Source organism: Talpa europaea (assembly GCF_964194135.1).
Source record: "Talpa europaea genome assembly, chromosome: 10".
Classification (NCBI taxonomy): domain Eukaryota; kingdom Metazoa; phylum Chordata; class Mammalia; order Eulipotyphla; family Talpidae; genus Talpa; species Talpa europaea.
In genome coordinates this window covers 92,388,679-92,407,149 of record NC_140077.1, presented here as the reverse complement: position 1 = coordinate 92,407,149, position 18,471 = coordinate 92,388,679, and positions in this window count along the sequence as shown.

Here is an 18,471-nt window from a genome sequence, read left to right as displayed (position 1 = left end):
GCGAATGCAATCTGCCTCTGAAACCAGCGGGGCTACTGGCAACTCCCATTTCATCTGTTATCTGATTTTCCTTGGCCTATTCCCAGCAGACCATAGGAGCTGTGTCCTCTGTTCCCCACTCAGCCCTCCTGCATTCTCCTACCTGTGTAGAGATGAAACCCTCAGTGTTGCACTGCTGCCAATGGCCAATCTGGGATATGTTTTGCCTCTTTTTTATAAACTAAGTGGCTTTTCTGTCACGAAGCCTACAGCTGCTAACATGACTTGGCATCAGTGAGTGGAGGGTTCCTATTTTCTTCATTAGCAGACAGGAAAAGAAAGTCTGGTTCTCTTACGCTTGACTTAGTGACTTTCTCACTATTTCCCCTTTGGACTTCTACTTTTTTTTTTTTTTTAATTTTTAAACTCTTAGAAATAAAAGGAGGAAAGAAGGGCAGTGTAGTAACACCAGATACGCTGTGTTCAAGCATGAAGAGGCAGGGAAGATTCTGGTTTGGGTGAGGATAAGGGCAAAGATGGAGGCAGAGGCAGGAATGGAATGACCTCCAGGTGCAGGCTGTGAGTTGCCGCGATGTAAGATTGGGGTGTTCAGACTTTGCTGTGTAATGATGCTGGCTCTGATCATTGTGGTCTTCTTTGGGAATTTGGTGGGTTCAGCACAAGCCCCCAATCATCAGAATATATTCAGCTGAACCTCAATGAACCCTTACCACTTGGATAATGCATATCTGATTTATCAATATGTTTTTAAAGGATTGCCTGATATTCAAAGTCAGGTGTATTTATATTGCCTTTTAGTGAGGATGGTTTTTTGTCTCAGATTTTGAAGGAGCCCAAGATAAAATTTGAAAATAATTTTATCTGACTCTCACATCCAAGAATTTTTTTAAAGAAAAAAGAAGAAAATTTTTTAAAAGTTACTCGTCTTTGAGGGCCTCCCTCAAAGATGAGGTTAAGCATCTCATGAGGCGCAGGAGGTTAAGCACCACTCTATGAAGCAATCCGCAGCCTCTGCAGCATGAGTTCGATCCCCGGCAGGCCAGGAAGCTACCCACATGACGAAGCAGACCTCTCCTGTCTCGCCCGCTGCTCCCCTCAGCAGTGTATTTCAGTCACTCTGCCTGTTCTGTTCCCCGCTCTGTCTCTGGTGAATCCTCTCACCCCCCACACCTCTGGCCTGTACCCCAGTTCTTGTATGCATAAATAAATACATCTTTTAAAAAAAAAGTAGACAGGCCTAGTCTCAATGTTCTAGTTCTAGCCCTGCCACTGACAGTTGTGTGGCCTGGGACAGCTCATTTCACATCTTTGGGGTTTAGCATCGCTCTCTCTCTAGGTCTGGCTTTCTGTGCTTCTATCCCACCGCCATCTCATTCTGGAGCAGCCTTCAGGGAGAGTCAGATGCAGGACGTGTGTGAGGAGCCAAAGTCAAAGCTGATAGGTCAGTCCAATGCTCCATCATCACCTCTGAAACACAAATGTAACTAGGGGTTTGCTTTCTTGTTGCTTCTCCTCCCTCCTCCTCCTCCTTTGCTCCCCTTCTTTTATGCTCTTTCTCATTACTTTTCTCCTTTTGCAGAGCGAAGAGCACAATTTAGCAGAGGGGAGAGGAGTGGTCCAGGTCTATCTGCATTTATCCTTCAAAGTGATCCATTATACAGTCTCCTGAAGTCAGAGGAGAGTGAGGTTTTTGGGTCAAATCTTGCTTGCTTTGGTAGCTCACACTTGCCCCAGGTCAATAACTGACACTGTTTTTATTTTTTATTTATTTTTTTTTAGAAGATGAAAATAGTTTCAATTATAACTTTTAGGCCAAGGCTTTGTCATGATCAAAAGTTATTTGATGTAGATTTTATCATTCCAAACTCATCACTTTTAGTTCACATGATTTGAAGTGCACAAATAACTTATTTTACATAAGACTTTGGTTTTGAAAGTTGTCATTTAAATAAATAGATCATTTCAAGACGTGAACAGAATCTTAGAATAGCCAGTCCATGAACACATCTATCAAATCTTGTCAAATGTGAAGAGCTGGCTGAACAGAACAGAAGCAGATCTTATTTTAATTGCTGCCATATAACCATTATTAATTACATCTCACTTATTTACAGCAAGAGATAATTATCAGGCAAAAGCAAAAGTAGATTTAAAAAGATGCTTTGGTTTTATGTCAATAATTAGATTAGAAAAAATAAATAGAAAGGTTCACTTCTTGTGATTGTTGTTGGTTGAGATGAGATAATTCACAGCTCTTACCACTGGGAAATCATAAGTAAGCAAAATAATTATATTCATTAAAATAAACAAAAATCTTTTATATTTAAGTAATCGTTGCCAAACCGGTATGCAAATCTCGATACTAGACTTGATTAAGAATCCTTTGTTAGGTTTACATATCTTCATTTCTAATGTTCTGGAAATTTCTGTATTTATAAAAATAATCTGGTGTTTGCTTGAATATTTGTTTTATCTGACACTGTTTTTAAAGGGAGAATTGAAATGTCTCGGATGTACTGAGGGGAAGCCAGATGGTCGGAGTTAACAACAGGTTGCCAAGCAGATCTTCACAGGACAACAAGAATCTTTGTGTGTAGAGGTGTAGCACAATATGGTAGTGTGACAATGTTAGGTAGTGTTCAACCTAGATCTACCATGGAATCATGAAATGTTTGGGATCTGGGAGAGGGTAGCAAAGCAGATGGCAGAACTCCACCACATACAAACAGTCGGGCAATGAAAACTTCCTTATTTGTAAAATGGAAATAATAGTAATACCAGGACTGTAATAAAGAGTAAATGAAAGTAAATAAATAAGAATACATTTTACAAACAACAAAGTCCTATCCAAATGTAACTTTCCATTATCACACAACTATAATGGGGCACATCCTGTGTACACATCTGTTACCAGGTAGATGATTTGCAAATATTTTCTTGCCTTTTGTGGGTTCTTTCACCCTCTTGGTGGTGGCCTTCAGCACACAAAGGATTGCTATTTTGATGACAACTGTGTATATATTTTTTTTGCTTCTGGTTTTGGCCTCAAAACTATCAAACTATTGCCTGCTGCTTGGCTGTGAAGATCTATACCTCTTGTCTTCTAATAGCTTTAGGTTTTGCTCTTATATTTAGGTCTTTAACCCATTTGAATTCATTTTTGTCTGTGGTTGAGGCAGAGGTCTCCCTTAGTCTTTCATGTGTGAATATTCAGTTGTCCCAGAACCACTTATTGAAAGGATTGTTCTTCCCTTATTGAAATTTCTCAGCACCCCCTTTGAATGTCAACTGAATGTAAATGGGAAGATTACAGTTAGTAATCACTACCTGCTCTATTTTAATCTATACGTTAACCCATATGCCAGTATCTCTCTATCTTGGTTAATATAACTGTATATTAAGTTATAAAATCAGATAGTTAAATAATCCCTCATGTGTATGAGAAAAAAAGCAACAACCTTTGAAAACTATCATCCACTTTCAAATTTTTATTCATTTTTCTTCAGAAAAAAGTTTTGCAGATCGCATCATTAAAAGGTTGCAGAGAGACCCACAACATGGCAGAAGACAGAGGGTGGGGTCACCCTTTCCCTTAAAAATAACTATAAAAAGCATTTGCTCATCCATTCTTTTTTATAGGAGTCATCCTCTCAGGGGTGAGGTGGTATCTCAGTGTGGTTTTAATTTGCCTTTTTCTTATAGTAAGTGATTTGAACTTTTTTTGATAAGTCTGTAGGGTATCTGAATGTCTTATATAAAGAAGGGTTTATCAAGGTCCTTCGCCCACTTTTTAATTGGGTTGTTTGTTTCTTTGTTGTTGGATTGTGTGGATTTTGGAGATCAATCCACCAGCAGAACCTACCTTGGCATGAGGCTGAATCACAGAAACATATGCATTCAAATATATGCCCTGTTGAATAGCTTTGTTTATTATTATGAGTGCTATGAATTTGTACAAATCTCAACAAATCTAATATGGAACAGTATCTTATACTTGATTACATTGCTCCATATCATTTTTGTACCATTACAAAATTTATTTTTTTTGTTATTGGTGAGATATTCAATACTAAAGGCTTAGAAAATCATTAAAAGATGCAAGAGACAGAGATTATTCCTTAAAAGCACTGGGCACACATTGTGGATATTAAAAACCTAAACTATGTAGTTCTGGTGTGTGCAGTGAGTCTCTTGATAGACATGCCTCAAACACCACAGACATTGGGAAGATTTCCCACTTTTCCAGAATATCGTTGGTTTTCTGGAGACTAGATTTGAACCCAGAGGTGGAATGAATGGTGGGGAGAAGGAGATACCCTGAGAACAGAGTGGGTTCGTTGATCAACAGCACCTGGCATTGCGTGAGCTGCAGAGAACTGATGATCTGAAACTTGCTTTAGGATACAAGGACAGGGAAGGAGGAAAAGTCACAAATTCAAAGGCTGACCTAATCACATAAACCATTTGATAAGTCACTTGATAAGTCATTTGATAAGTCCCCTTGGGACAGGGGATGCTGGCTCCACCTGACCCTTCTGATGGATGTGTTGGTAGAAGGCAGGACACAGGAGCAGCATACACCAGTGCACAGTTCCAAGCCTTAGCGTCCTTGTGCTGTTGTGAAGTCAGGACCCACTTGGCACACCCCACTTGGCGTCCACGCGGACACTGCATGCTTGCACTTGCACAGGCCGCCTGGAGAACCCAAGGAGAGCATGAGTCACATGCAAGTATCATGCAGCTGCTGTATTAACCAAAGACGGTGAAGAGGATGCAGGACAAGAACCAGCCTTTGTCCTGAGATACCTCAGAGTCCAGTTGAGACCATCAGACCACAGCAAATACAATTCAGAAGAATAATGCAGACAACTTTCTGTTTACTCTGGTGAAACCAATCCCCTCAGAGTGGACTCTTAAGGTGAGACTGGTATATTCGCCACTGCTGCCTAAGCAGTGGGATCTGTTGGAAAAACGTGGTGGTTTTCCCGCAGGCCCAAAAAGGTGCTGCCTGTGGGCTGCCCCGCCCCAGGCGCCCACCAGTCTCTCCAATTGGTCACTTAGAATTAAATTTGGTCCAATCGGGTGGGGGGGGCGGGGACCCTGAAAGAGGCTATAAGGCCGTGCAGGCGCCAGCCGGTCACTCCTGGTCACTTCTGTTTCTGGCCACGGCTGCTGCCGGCCTGTGGTGCGGGACAGAGCTCCTGGCCAGGTGACGGCTGTAGGCCCGGCACCGCCTCCGCACGGCCGCCTGTGCTGCCGTCGGGTCCAGCGTCCGTGCCGTCCACCCCGCCCTTCGGGCGGTGGCCGCTGTGGCGTCATCTCAGGGGCCCGCTGGGAGCTGCCCCAGCTGCGGCCGGGTGGTTCCCGCCCTGCTTGCCCGAGGCCGCGCACGGCAGGTGCTCGTGGACAGGACGGCGCCATCTTGGGTAAGTGACCTTTGGGGGGGACTTCTGGACACCGTGGACGCTAGCTGAGGTGCGAGACGGGCCATCGGTGGCCTTGGAAACTCTGTTTGCTGTTTGTTAAGTAAACCTTGTTATTGTTTCCCTGAGCCCGACAGGGTTGCAGTTGTGCGCGTGGGTGAAGAGTCCACGGTGACCTGTCCTGTACCTGGGCTCTGTCCCGGCATGGCTCTAGCCGCCCTGTGGAGAGGGGACGCTGGTCCGCCTGACCCTTCTGATGAACGTGTTGGTAGAAGGCAGGACGCGGGAGCAGCATACACCATGCACATTTGCAAGTCTTAGAGTCCTTGTGCTGTTGTGAAGTCAGGACCCACTTCACACACGCCTCTCTGCGTCCCCGCGGACACTGCATGCTTGTGGACACTGCATGCTATAGCTGCCCTGTGGCTCAGTTTCACTAGGACAAATCATGTAACCTTTCAGGGCCTGTGGTTGTTTTATAATCATCATCATCATCATCAAATCAATAATAATAATTATGAATAATATTATAACAGTAATATAATTATCAATAATATAATAATAATATTGTTGTATTATATTAATATCATATCAATATTAATAATATGTATTATTAATAATATAATATATTATCATATATTATATAAATATAATATATAATTATTATGTTATTAAAGTATATAATAAACATTATATTATATATTATACATTAATATATAATGATCATTATAATAATATATAAATTATCTATAATATATAATTATTAATAATTTATATATTATTATTATTGAAGTGTCATAGTTTTACACCTTTGTCAGTGTTTTGACAGCACAGGATCCCCCCCCCTCCGGTGTAGACACCTGGCACTCCTACCATGTCCTCCCACAGGCCACTGTGGTCTCTCCCTCCCTCCACCCCCTCTTCTCTCTCCTTCCCTCTCCTCTCCCTCTGGATGCCCCTGGGGAACTTCTACTTTCCACAAGGAGTCACAAGCGCTGGCAGAGACCTGAGGGGTCTGTTAGGCCAACCTCCCCCTCCTTCAACCTCCTTTCTACCAGGGTCTAGATAAATGGTCCTCCCACTTCTGCTTACATCCCTCCTTTCTTAGAACCCTCCCCACCTCTTCGGCTTCCCATTCTCATGTGGGGCAGCTCTAATAATTAACATGCCATTTCTTATGTTAGGAAGAGGAGTTAATATTCAGGAAGATCAGGCAAAGCTGGGCACTAAGTCCAGGGAATCAGGGTGTCCCTAGCTGGCATCCCTCTGTGCTGATGGCTCATGCTAGGGAAGAAGCTGCAGTGGCAGCGTCAGTTCCCTCCCTAGAGGTATGAGTGAGCTGAGTGTCCTCGCTTCGTGGTTTATCCCCAGTGGCTATGCTATTTCTTCGGACAGGAATGAATTTCCCCTAACATCAGATAGACAATTTATCATACTTTAAGGTCTCACTCAAATGTCCTCTTTTTCATGAAGTTTTCCTTGAATTATCCAGGCTGAGTCACTCTTCTCTGCGTAAACTGAACACTAAGCATTTGCCTCTGTGGTAGCAGGTGAACATAAAGCAATAGTGCTGCAGACTGTTGTAATCCATGCAATTTGAAATAAACCAAATATGAAAGAGACCTTCTTGACAATTTGTTGTGAATTAATTTCTGGTCATCGCTTTAAGTTTGGGGGCTAGAAAGAGCTTATATTTCATCACCTGTGGTTCATGCCTTGTTCCACGAAATCCAGAGAGGGTTTTGGCAATCCAGCCAGCAGGGGGCACCCCGACCTCATCACAGTTCAGAAGAGGCTATGTACCCAAGAAAACCTAGGGTTCAATCAGAGCAGAGCCCTATTTTCCTACTAATATGGTCTATATCCTGCTCTCACCTTTCTGTAAAGGTGAAGAATCTTGCACTTCTCTGGAGTTCCAGTTAGGGTAACCTTACTAATCTCTACCAGTGGGGATCTCGTGGACATCCTGCCACCACTATTTAACAGTACTATTTGGAATTACATTCTCTGTTCTTTTCTTTTCAGTGTAATTACACAGGGATAACATATCTCCCCGGTCCAGCCCCAAAATGAGCACCAACTTTCAATGTAAAATAACCATGCATGTTAACAGTGTTTACTGAGTCTCGGTTTGCATCTTTGCTTGATTTAAGTCAGGGATTGTCACTTGTCTACACCTGTCCAGGTGTTTCACCTGCACCTTTTTAGTGCAGAAAGTTCATGGATTTGGATGGCAAAGTTTGGGGTTACTCAAAAGTATTCATCTAAAACCTATTGTAAATAAAGCATTCTGTTTAAACATGCATGAAGTTGGGAAACACTGTGCTTGATGATCTCTGGATTCCCCTGTGAGCCTCTTGCTTTGAAGGATAGATAACCCCCATAATTTCCAATAGACCCTTCCAAGATGTTCAGAACAGGACTTCCCAAGAGTACCATTTTGACATGTGGAATTTTTTGAGCTGAAGTTAATTTAGGCCCTGCAGGCTCATGAGAAACTTGTACCATTTGCTTAACTACTTAGAAGAATGAAAATCGGGGCTGTTATCCAAAATTAGGGTTTGTAGAATACATAACCTGTCTAGTGCAGAAACCCATCTAAATGGCAGGGTAAACATCTAACTATATCTCATCATCATGAGTCACCTTCTCCCGATCATGTAAATTCCACTCCTGTCTTTTGGAAGCCCCAGGCCCCTGTACCATTTCTTAGCTCATGCTATATAACCCCATTTTGCCTCCTTGACTTTAGAATCTATATCCATGTAGATTATCCTTATTTTTATAATTAAACATGTTCTTTTCTGCTACTAACCTTCCTGATATAAATTGATTTACTAGACCAAGAAAACCCAGAGGGATAAGGGGTTCCTCTCCTCCTGGACATTTGGACAACCATGAAGGGATCTGCTTTATCAGCTGGACACTGCTCACCCCTGGATAGGTGCTGCACAGGAAGACCCTGGGACTCCTGACAATAATGAGACAAAAGGTAAACATTTACCATGTCAGCCTCTGGGATCACTAGCTGTGGAATCTGATCTTTTTCTTTCTTCTAAAATCAAAATTAGCAGGAGAAAATGCTGATAGAACTAGTTTTGTAAGGCTGGTGAGGTTGATTTTATTTTTATTTTATATATTTTTTTACATCATTTTTAATTTTTGTACAATGTATGCATTTTCATCTTGGTTATATTCCCTGGAAAATTCCCACCACCCTTGTTTTGATCCTACTCCCTTCTCCCTCCTCCCCCCGCCCCTGGTGAGGTTGATTTTGGTAATTTTGGTTTGAGTACTTGGTTTTGAACCTCTTCCTCCCAGAAAAGGTCTTTGATTTTCTTGTCTCCATTTTATGTGATGTTTGTATATTGGGGGGAGGGGTTATGAACCCCTCATTGTTCTTTTCTTTCTTGGGCTAAAACTTCAAGATCAGAGTTTATTGATCTATGAGATCTGAGATCTATGTTTATTGGATTGGGTAATAAATTATTGAAATAAATAAATATCTATATTTGAAGTTATTTTAGAGAATTCATCATCAATTTCTATCATATCGGTACCTATAGGAAGATTTAATCAGAAAAGAAGAATATAAAGTATATTGTTTAGTCTCATAGAATCTCTTAATAAGATGAAAGAATAGAAATCAGACTTAAAAGAAAAATAAAAATTACATCATCTAACATAATTACCCCCTTCTAACAAAAACTATAGCCCATTCTCTTGAAAAATCTTGTCTTGCTGGGCAGGCAACACCAAAGATTGTTTTAAATTACAGTTGTGTTTATCTTGTAGCTGCTGTGTCAGGGCATGGGGTAGAGGCCTGGAGTGGTCCAGACCCTGGTGGGAGTGTGGTCAGGAGACTGGCTTGTGCCTGTGGCACCACTGATATTCCCTGACTTTGGGATTACATTTCTGAGTCTCTGTGGACTGCAAGTTGTTAGTGAATTCCACAAGCAATCAGAGGCTCAGAAACAGAAGGAGGCCCCAGTCGGGGTCACCCCTCCCAGGTGCTCCCCGGTCACCCTCAGGAGGTACCCTTAACCTCTGTCTCAGACACTAGCACCTTGGGAGCAGATGCAGGACCCAGGCCACAGAGAGAACTGCTCTTCAGCCATGGCCTTTAGCATTGGGGATGGCACACACTACAGTCCGGGCCACACAGGTCTCAACTGATATCAGTAACCCTCAGCTGTCCTTTAGGAAGCACCACCAACCTCAGAATGACCCACTAGCACCTTGGGAATTGGTATAAACCCTGGTCAGGGCCACATAGGGCCCTGCCTGACAGCAGCAACCCTCAGCTGCCCTCTAGTTAGTTCCCTGACCCAGTGTGGGAAGGGTGGGGTATGCCTAGCAGAGGAAAACTCACAGCAGTGAGGGCCTCAAAAAAAAGGGGGGCAGGGGAGACAGAATAACAGAACGAATGGCATCAGAAATCTGAAGGGGATTTAGCACCAATGTTGAGAACATATTCCAGTCACAGAAACATGGATGATCTGTTCCTTCTATAGATACAGAATTTAAGTTTGCCATCAACTAGACCATCTCACATCATACAACTCAAAAATGGATAAAATACATGGATGCAAGACCTAAAGCTGTAAAATACATAAAAGAAAACAGGCAAAACACTCCATGACATAAACTTTAGAAAAATATTTGTGGATTTGTTCCCAGCAGCAAGGAAAACAAGGGAGAATATAAACAACTGGGACTACACCTGAGAAGCTGCTATTCAGCAAAAAAGTCAGTAACTAAGACAAAGACACCCACTGAATGGGAAAAATATTTGCATACCATACATCTGACAATGGATTGATATTGAAGATCTACAAAGAGCTCATACAGCTCAACAAAAAGAAACCAAACAATCCAATCAAAAATGGGCAGAAGAACCAAATAGGCATTTCTCCAAAGAAGACATACAGATGGCCAACAGACACATGAAAAAATATTCATCATCACTTATCATCAGGGGAATGCAAATCAAAACAATGAAATACCACCTCATACCTGTTAGAATGGCCCATATTAAAAATCCAGGAACAAAAAGTGCTGGTGAGGGTGTAGAGGAAAAGGTACCCTCTTACACTGTTGGTGGGATTATAGATTGGTTCCAGCCCCTACGGAACTCTGTGTGGAGGTTCCTTAAAAGACTAAAATGGAACTACCATATGACCCAGGTGTTTCACTCCTAGGTATCCAAAGGACACAAAAACACTAATTCAAAAGGAAACCTGCACTCCTATATTTATTTCAGCACTATTCACAGTAGCCAATACTATGGAAACTAAATGCTGAAAAACAGATGCTTGAACCAAGAAGATGTGGCATATAACACAATGGGATACTGCCCAATGGCCACAAATGATGAACTCATGCCATTTGCAGCAAATGGAGCTGGAAGAGAGACTGCTAAGTGAAATAAGTCAGAAGGAGAAAGATAAATACCAGATCATGTCACTTACATGTGAAATATAGAGAAACCAAACAGAGAGGACCAAATAAAGACACACTTTAAAACTGACCCTTGAAAACTGACGATTGGTCTGAGGCATCCAAGAGGGAAGAGAGAGGGGGAAGATAAGAATGTGGGAGATGGGAATATACAACAGACTATGGTGGAGGCCTGTAGGTGCTCTGATGTTGGCAAAGCTGGGGTGACCACACAGATTTCTAGGGCTCGTTACAGGTTTGGCAGTGTGCGACTCTGAAACCACCACATGAGGGCAGTCATCATGCATCCTTAGGTGGCACGAAGTTCTCCCGTTGAACTTGGCTAGAATCACACAGGACCATCAGAATGATTGTTGACTGCTCCCTCTTGTACATCTCCACTCCAACTCTTCCCGTTCCATTCAGTTTTGAGTCCCAGCTGAGAAGGAGCTTAGGAATCCCTGCTTATGTGCAACACCATTTCATGGCTCCTCCTGGTCCTAACCATCGTTTCCTGACTCTGTTTTGAGCTGGTGGTATTTCGTCCATGCACGAGCTCTCTTCTGTTCAATAGTGATGTGAGAAGTGCTGGAAGAACACTGTGGGGCCCCACATGGTTCCCCGCCCACGCTCCTGTTTGCTAATGTTTCAGAGTCCTTAGCAAAAGATAAAGCTTCTGTCCAGGAAACAGAGATATGGAGGAGGCAATGAAAAAATAACAATGAGTTTGGAAAACTTGGGTTTTAGTCCTCGTTCCCAGCTTTGCTGTTTATCACTTGCCCTCCAGAGTTCTTTAATGCTCACAGTGACAGGTTTTGCTTGTTTAAAGAAGGGATAGCAATATTTGCTGTGGATGTCAAAGGGCCTGCTTTGATTGTTTAATGACCAAACATGTAAGCCATGTGTACGTGAGGTTGTGTTGTTGTCACAAAAGCTGATGGCCAAAAGTACTCATTTCTGGGAAAGGGAAATGATGCAAATTAAACAATCAGGAATTATTTTTATTATGAAGCAATATTTATATATATCATGGATACCACCTACAAAAAGTGCAATATGATTGGTCCTTTCTTTTGCATTCCATGAAACTTAGATGACAGACCAAGCAAAGAAGAATACACTTCCCTTTGGCCCTGACTTCATTGCTCTCTTGTTTATGATTATGGAGTGCCAGGTAATTTTCAGATATTAATTCCTGTACTGGTCAGGGACCAACAAGGGAACAGATATTTCACAGTCAGGTGCACAGAGAAAGTTTAATAAAAAGAGTTATTGACTATAGCAGAGCATTGAAAATATTATGAAATGGTTAGTGAAGAGGAGAGTTCTAAAGAATATAGGATTTGTACATAGGAAAAATAGTTACTATCTATAAGATTGAGCACTAGACTTTCTTGAGAGCTCACTAGGTGGCCATGAAGTTGCTTAGGTAATATGTTGGCAGAATTTGCTGAAAACCTATTTTCTGGGATCCCAGGGAGAGCTGTTCACAGGGAAGTGCCTGCCTCTGTAAATGCTGTAAAGCTTCCCAAGGAGGTTCAGAGGGGACTGTTGGCCCAAGGTGGGACTGTTGGCCACTGAGTCCTGTAGGCGCTAAACACTAAAGAGGCTACTCACTGCAGGCATCAGGTGTTGGGTAGACCATGCACTGCTAGACTTGGAGAAAGGGGCACTCTGGGACCAGGAAGAGAAAATCCCTCCAGCACTCCATGTAACAAAGTTTAACATTGTGCCAGTTTTAAAAATATATTTATTTATAGAATCCACTTATAGTTGCACATGATAGATGGATTTTAAGGCAAGGGGAAATAAATTGATAATTAAAAAGGACTGTGATGTATTACAAGAAGCATCAGGCAACAGAGCCCACCCTGTGACTCACTGTACATAGGACCTCAGACAGGTCCCACATCATGAGTACAGAATGGGAGCCTAGATGCTTATCCCTCAAGGTCATTTCCACAATACCATAAGATAGAGATTAGGAAATGTGTGCCTTTTTTTTTTTTAAAGATTTATTTATTAATGCATACAAGAACTGGGCTGTAAGCCAGAGGTGCAGGGGGTGAGAGGATTCACAGAGTAGGGAACAGAACAGGCGGATCTACTGAAATACACTGCTGAGGGGAACAGTGGGTGAGACAGGAGAGGTCTGCTATGCCTTGTGGGCTGCCCCCTGGCCAGCCAGGGATTGAACTTGTGCTGCAGTGGCTGGCGATAGCTTGATAGCACTGTCTTCAACCTTGCGCCACCAGGGAGGCCCAAGTGTGTGTCTGTATTAAGAGGAACAGCAGTCTCAATATAGCCTAGTGTTTAAAATGATGGGTTCTGGTAACAGATCGCCAGAGTCCCTGCTCTTCCCTGACTGGGTAAATGGGCAGAGGAGTTATCCACTGACCCTCTGACCTTATCCCCTAATGTGTAATGATGGCCTCTACCTATCACCTTATTTTCATGAGGAGTCAATGAGATAATGCCCTTAGTGTATCCACACATTTAGTGTTAGTTGTTTTTCACTGATATTGTTGTATTACTTCAAACAAAATATCAATAGCTATATGTTCACTTTTCCCTTACTATATACTCAAGCTCCTTTATGATTTCTGTATTTGTATGTGTTATGCTAAATATTGCTTTCGAGGCACAGGAACAGAGGACACTTTAAGAAGTGGGTAGAATAACAATTTCAGTAATGTGATTCTTTTTTTTTAAAGATTTATGTATTTATACAAGAACTGGGGTACAGGCCAGATGCGCAAAAGGGTGAGAGGATTCACCAGAGACAGAGTGGGGAACAGAACAAGCAGACTGATGAAATACACTGCTGAGGGGAGCAGCGGGCGAGACAGGAGAGGTCTGCTGGCCATGTGGGAATCTAACTGGCTGGCCGGGATCAAACCCACACTGCAGAGGCTGCGGACAGCCTCACAGTGCGGCGCTCAACCACCAGCGCCACCAGGGAGGCCCAGTAATGTGATTCTTTAGAAGGAAATACTTTTCATTTTTCTCAGACTGTGGACTTCTAGTGAGTCCTGACCCGCGACGGTGAAGGAAATCAGACATGGGGGACTGTCATGTCCAGCATGCAGCAAATCTTTATTGTCTTAGTGCTTATTATATACTATTTTAATTGTAGCAGGTGTAACATCAAAGCATACCACATAATAATAACACGTATGAATGATTAGTCTATTTTCTTACTATTATCTATTTACTTCAGACAGTAGGATACCAGGCGGTTAGTTCTCACACACATAATCTTATCGCCTCCTAGCCTGAGCCTGGGAAGTTCGCTCATTATTTTGTTGTTGTCAATCTGTGGAGATGTACGCAGTTCACTTCCAGGCTCTCAACACCAAGTCCTATCACCCAGAGGTTTTCCTCCGAGACACATGTGTTTTCACATGCCTTAGGGACTCAGGTCAAGGCCCTTCTGCTTACTGCGCAGGATCTCTCCATTTTATTATTCTCAGGCTGTGGAGATGTACAAGCCCGACTCCACGCAGGTCACTTTCCAGGCTCTCAACACCAAGTCCTGTCACTCAGAGGTTTTCCTCTGAGATGCATGTGTTTTCACATGCCTTAGAGACTCAGGTCAAGGCCCTTCTGCTTACTACGCAGGGTGGCCGCCTCCAACATCAGACCTGAGAAGCCACCCATATTCACTTGCATTTTGATTCTTCTAAAATTAGCCCAGTGTGATTTCCCTTATCCTGAGCACTTAAGCTAAAGAAGTATGCACTCTCTCTGTCTCTCTATACATGTAAATATTGATATGCCATATATATGGTGCATCTGTTTATTTTTTTCTTTATTGAGGCAATCTTGTTTTATAAGACTGCATATAAATTAGGGGCATCCATTCACAGCTCCTGAGATGTATATTACCACACTGCACCCACTATCAAATCTTTTATTTTTTAGACAGTTTTGCAGCATGAATTTCTTAAAACATTTTCTGAATGAAATGATTCTTTCTATGTGTTTTACTTAATGTAGCTAAGTATGAAGTATGCAAGCCACTGAAATCAATTCTTTTGCAAGGAGTGGGAATAAGAGGCAAATCAGGACCCTCTGGGCTTTGCTGGCTCCATGCAGCTTTTGCACAACAGTGCTGAGAGCAAGGGGTCAACGGGAATTTCATCAAGGCCTGAGCAGAGCTGGCTGTACTTACTCTGTCTTTTTAAATTGTTATTTTGATTGTGGTCTCTTTATGCTTCAGTTCTTCTAGTGAAGGAATTCTTAACCCAGCACCAGAGATATTTTGGGTTAGATAATCCTGTATTGAGGGGAGCTGTCCTCTATATTGTAGGGTGCTTAGCATTCCAGGGCAGTATCACTCGATACCATCTAGAAGAGCTAGAAGATACTAGATCGCTAGTATCTTTTCCTCCACTCTGACAAACAAAAATGTCTCCAGAAGTTGTCAAATGCTTTCTTGGGACAAATCATCTCTGTTTGAGAACCACTAGTTCCCCTTAAGAAACTTTCTGGAGCGGGCCTTCCTGGTGGCTCAAGGGGTTAAGCACAGCACTAAGAAGCAATCTGAAGCCACTGCAGCACAAGTTTGATCCCAAGCCAGGGAGCTAATCACATGGCACAGCAGGCCTCTCCTGTCTCTCCTTCTTCTCCCCTCTGCAGTGCATTTCATTCAGTCTACCTGATCTGTCCTCCACTCTGTCTCTGGTGAATCCTCTCACCCCCCACACCTCTGGCCTGTACTCCAGTTCTTGGATGCATAAATAAATAAATCTTTTTTTTTTTTTAAAGAAACTTTCTGGAACTAGCCTGTTACCAGCTTGAATCAAGTCTACATGTTTTAAAGTGGTGTTAGGGTAGGTGTCTTCAACAACCTACCTCCTTCTCTACCTTCCAGTCTTGTTTACTCTCTTTTTAGCTCTAAACAATAGATCTGCTAGGGATCCCAGAGTGTTTCTACAGCAAGTACTTCACTCTGACTGTTCTTTCCTTACATTTTCATTTCAATCCTATGTGACATTCAAGGAATATTTGAATAAACAGAAAGGTATAACCTGTTTTGGGATAGAAAAATCAAATATTGTAAACAGTTTAGATCTTCTTAAAACAACTTATAATTAATATGATCCAAGTAAAATGCAAAAAAAAAAAAAACCTGTTTTCAGAAAATAGACTGATATTTCTTCAAAATTTTAATATAGAAATAAGTATGTGGGAATTACTAGAAAAATGCTGAAGAGGTATAGAGAGTATTTAGTTACTAAAATATATAATAAAGATATAGCAATTGAACAGTGTCATACCATATCATTATAACTGAATTGGTAAGATGAAATATTTCAGATATATGACCTAATGCACATATGAATTTAATGCATTATAAAGCATCTCAAATCACTAGAGGGATGAGTTATACATAAACAACTTGTAGATAGTAAGCTAACCACATAGAAAAAGAAATCCCTACCTTTTAATACTATTTCCTGATAAATCATAAATATAAACTATACATAAAAATACATAAAACATAAAAAAAAAGAAACCACAAACATCTAAGAGAAGATGGAAATATTTTGCTGGTAATGTCTAAGTAAGATACAACGTTCATATATAATTGTTCACAGATTTCTGTTCTCCCCGTTTTAATTGTCAATTTTTTAAAACTTCTGTGCAGTCCCTATGACACCAGCATAAAGTCTTTAAAATAATGTTCTCAAATGTTATGTTTCATGGATTATGATCACTAATTAATAAAATAATGAGGTTAAGCTCTGAAATAATCAAATACTTCATAATATTAGGTACTTAGAGACTAGAAATTGAAAGAAAATGATGGTAGGAAAAATAAAATACCAGAAATGGAAACCATATAATCACTTTGCAGAGAAGAAAGTAAGGTCCAAAGAGATGAAACAAGTTACCCAGATTACCCAATCAGTTTATGGCAGGGTTGAAATACAGGTCTCAAATCACAAGAGCAAAAACAATAATAAGAACAGCAAAACAATCTCTATTCTGAGAAGGCAAACTTGTAAAGGACAAATTTATAAAATAATTCTAAAGGGAATATTTTGTACAATTTTAAAGTACTATCAGGTGAACAAGTATCTTATATTTCTGCAGTCTTCTCCTTCTTATAAAGTACATCTCCTATTACCATTTCCCAAATTTATCTAAGAATTACTTAATTTTCTGAAAATTTCAGGAATCTGGGTAATTGGTATTTTTTTAAAAATAAGCATTTTAAGTAAATCTTATATAATTTTAAAAAAAGATTTATTTATTTATGCATACAAGAGTTGGGGTACAGGCAGAGGTACAGGGGGTGAGAAGATTCACCAGAGACAGAGTGGGGAACAGAACAGGGAGATTAACTGAAATATGCTGCTGAGGGGAGCAGCAGGTAAGTCAGGAGAGGTCTGCTGCACCATGTGGGTAGCTCCCTGCCCGGGGCTCAAACTGGTGCTCAGTGGCTGCAGATAGCTTCATAGGTTGCATCTTAACCCCTTGCACCATCAGGGAGGCCCGTGAATCTTATATAATTAATCCACCTATGAAACACTGCTCATTTCACCCTCCATATAAACCTGTAAGATAGATTAAAAAGTATTTATTTCAGCTCCATTTTACAGGTAAGGAAACTGAGACTCACTGAGTTTAAGTGACTTTCCTTTAACTATAGAGTAACTTCTCTGAGTTCCAACATTTCTTTTTTGGTGAATATATCTTTTTTTCTGTTTTATAATCTAAGTTACTTTCAGCTATTAAAGGGAAAATATAGTGTGAATGCTAAAATATCAATATCCTAATTAAAGTTGGCACTCATCGGGTACCATTGGATGAAACCAGGTCAAGAGGAATTGAAATTGTATGGGGGTGGACATGAACCAAAGTTGAAATGCTTACATAAATTCCACCTAACTCTTCCTATTCTAGGATATAAACAGAATGAAAAGGAGAAGGGAGAATTTTGCAAGTCAATAAGTAACCAGAGCCTGCCACTAAATTGCTGTAGGAATCACTTTTTTTTTTCCATTTAGAAGGCTTTTTTAAAAGATATTGTGGGTGGAAGAAGTAATTGTATGAATCATGCTGCTTCTTGCTTAAAAGTCAAAAATAATTTAAGGGGAAGTAATGCCTTGAACTTACATATATTCACCAGAAAGTGTGTCAGAGGTTACAGGTGACACTTGTTCAGGGTACCTACCCAGGAGAAAGCTCCCTCTTGTGGAGTCATTCAATTTTTAATGCTCAGGACCCTAAGGAATTAGCTGTCTGAGGGCCAATTTGTAGTTTAATATCTGACGGTCTAGCTCTCTGTGCAGCAAAACATGAACATATTCTAGCCTTTTTGGATATATATCAACTTACAATATGCTATTGCTGCATTTTGAACAGACTAAACTACCTTTTTCATATTACAAAGGGAGATCAGGAGAAGTATCAATTCTGGTAGGTTCTGTCACAATAGTGATTCACTCTGGGTCTAAGAAATATATTTGAAATTATAGAGATGATCCTTTTATCCCTAAAATTATTGATTGATTTTAAGTTAATATGCCTAATTTTTAAAATTTTTTTAAAGATTTATTTATTTATGCATACAAGAGCTGGGGCACAGGCCAGAGAT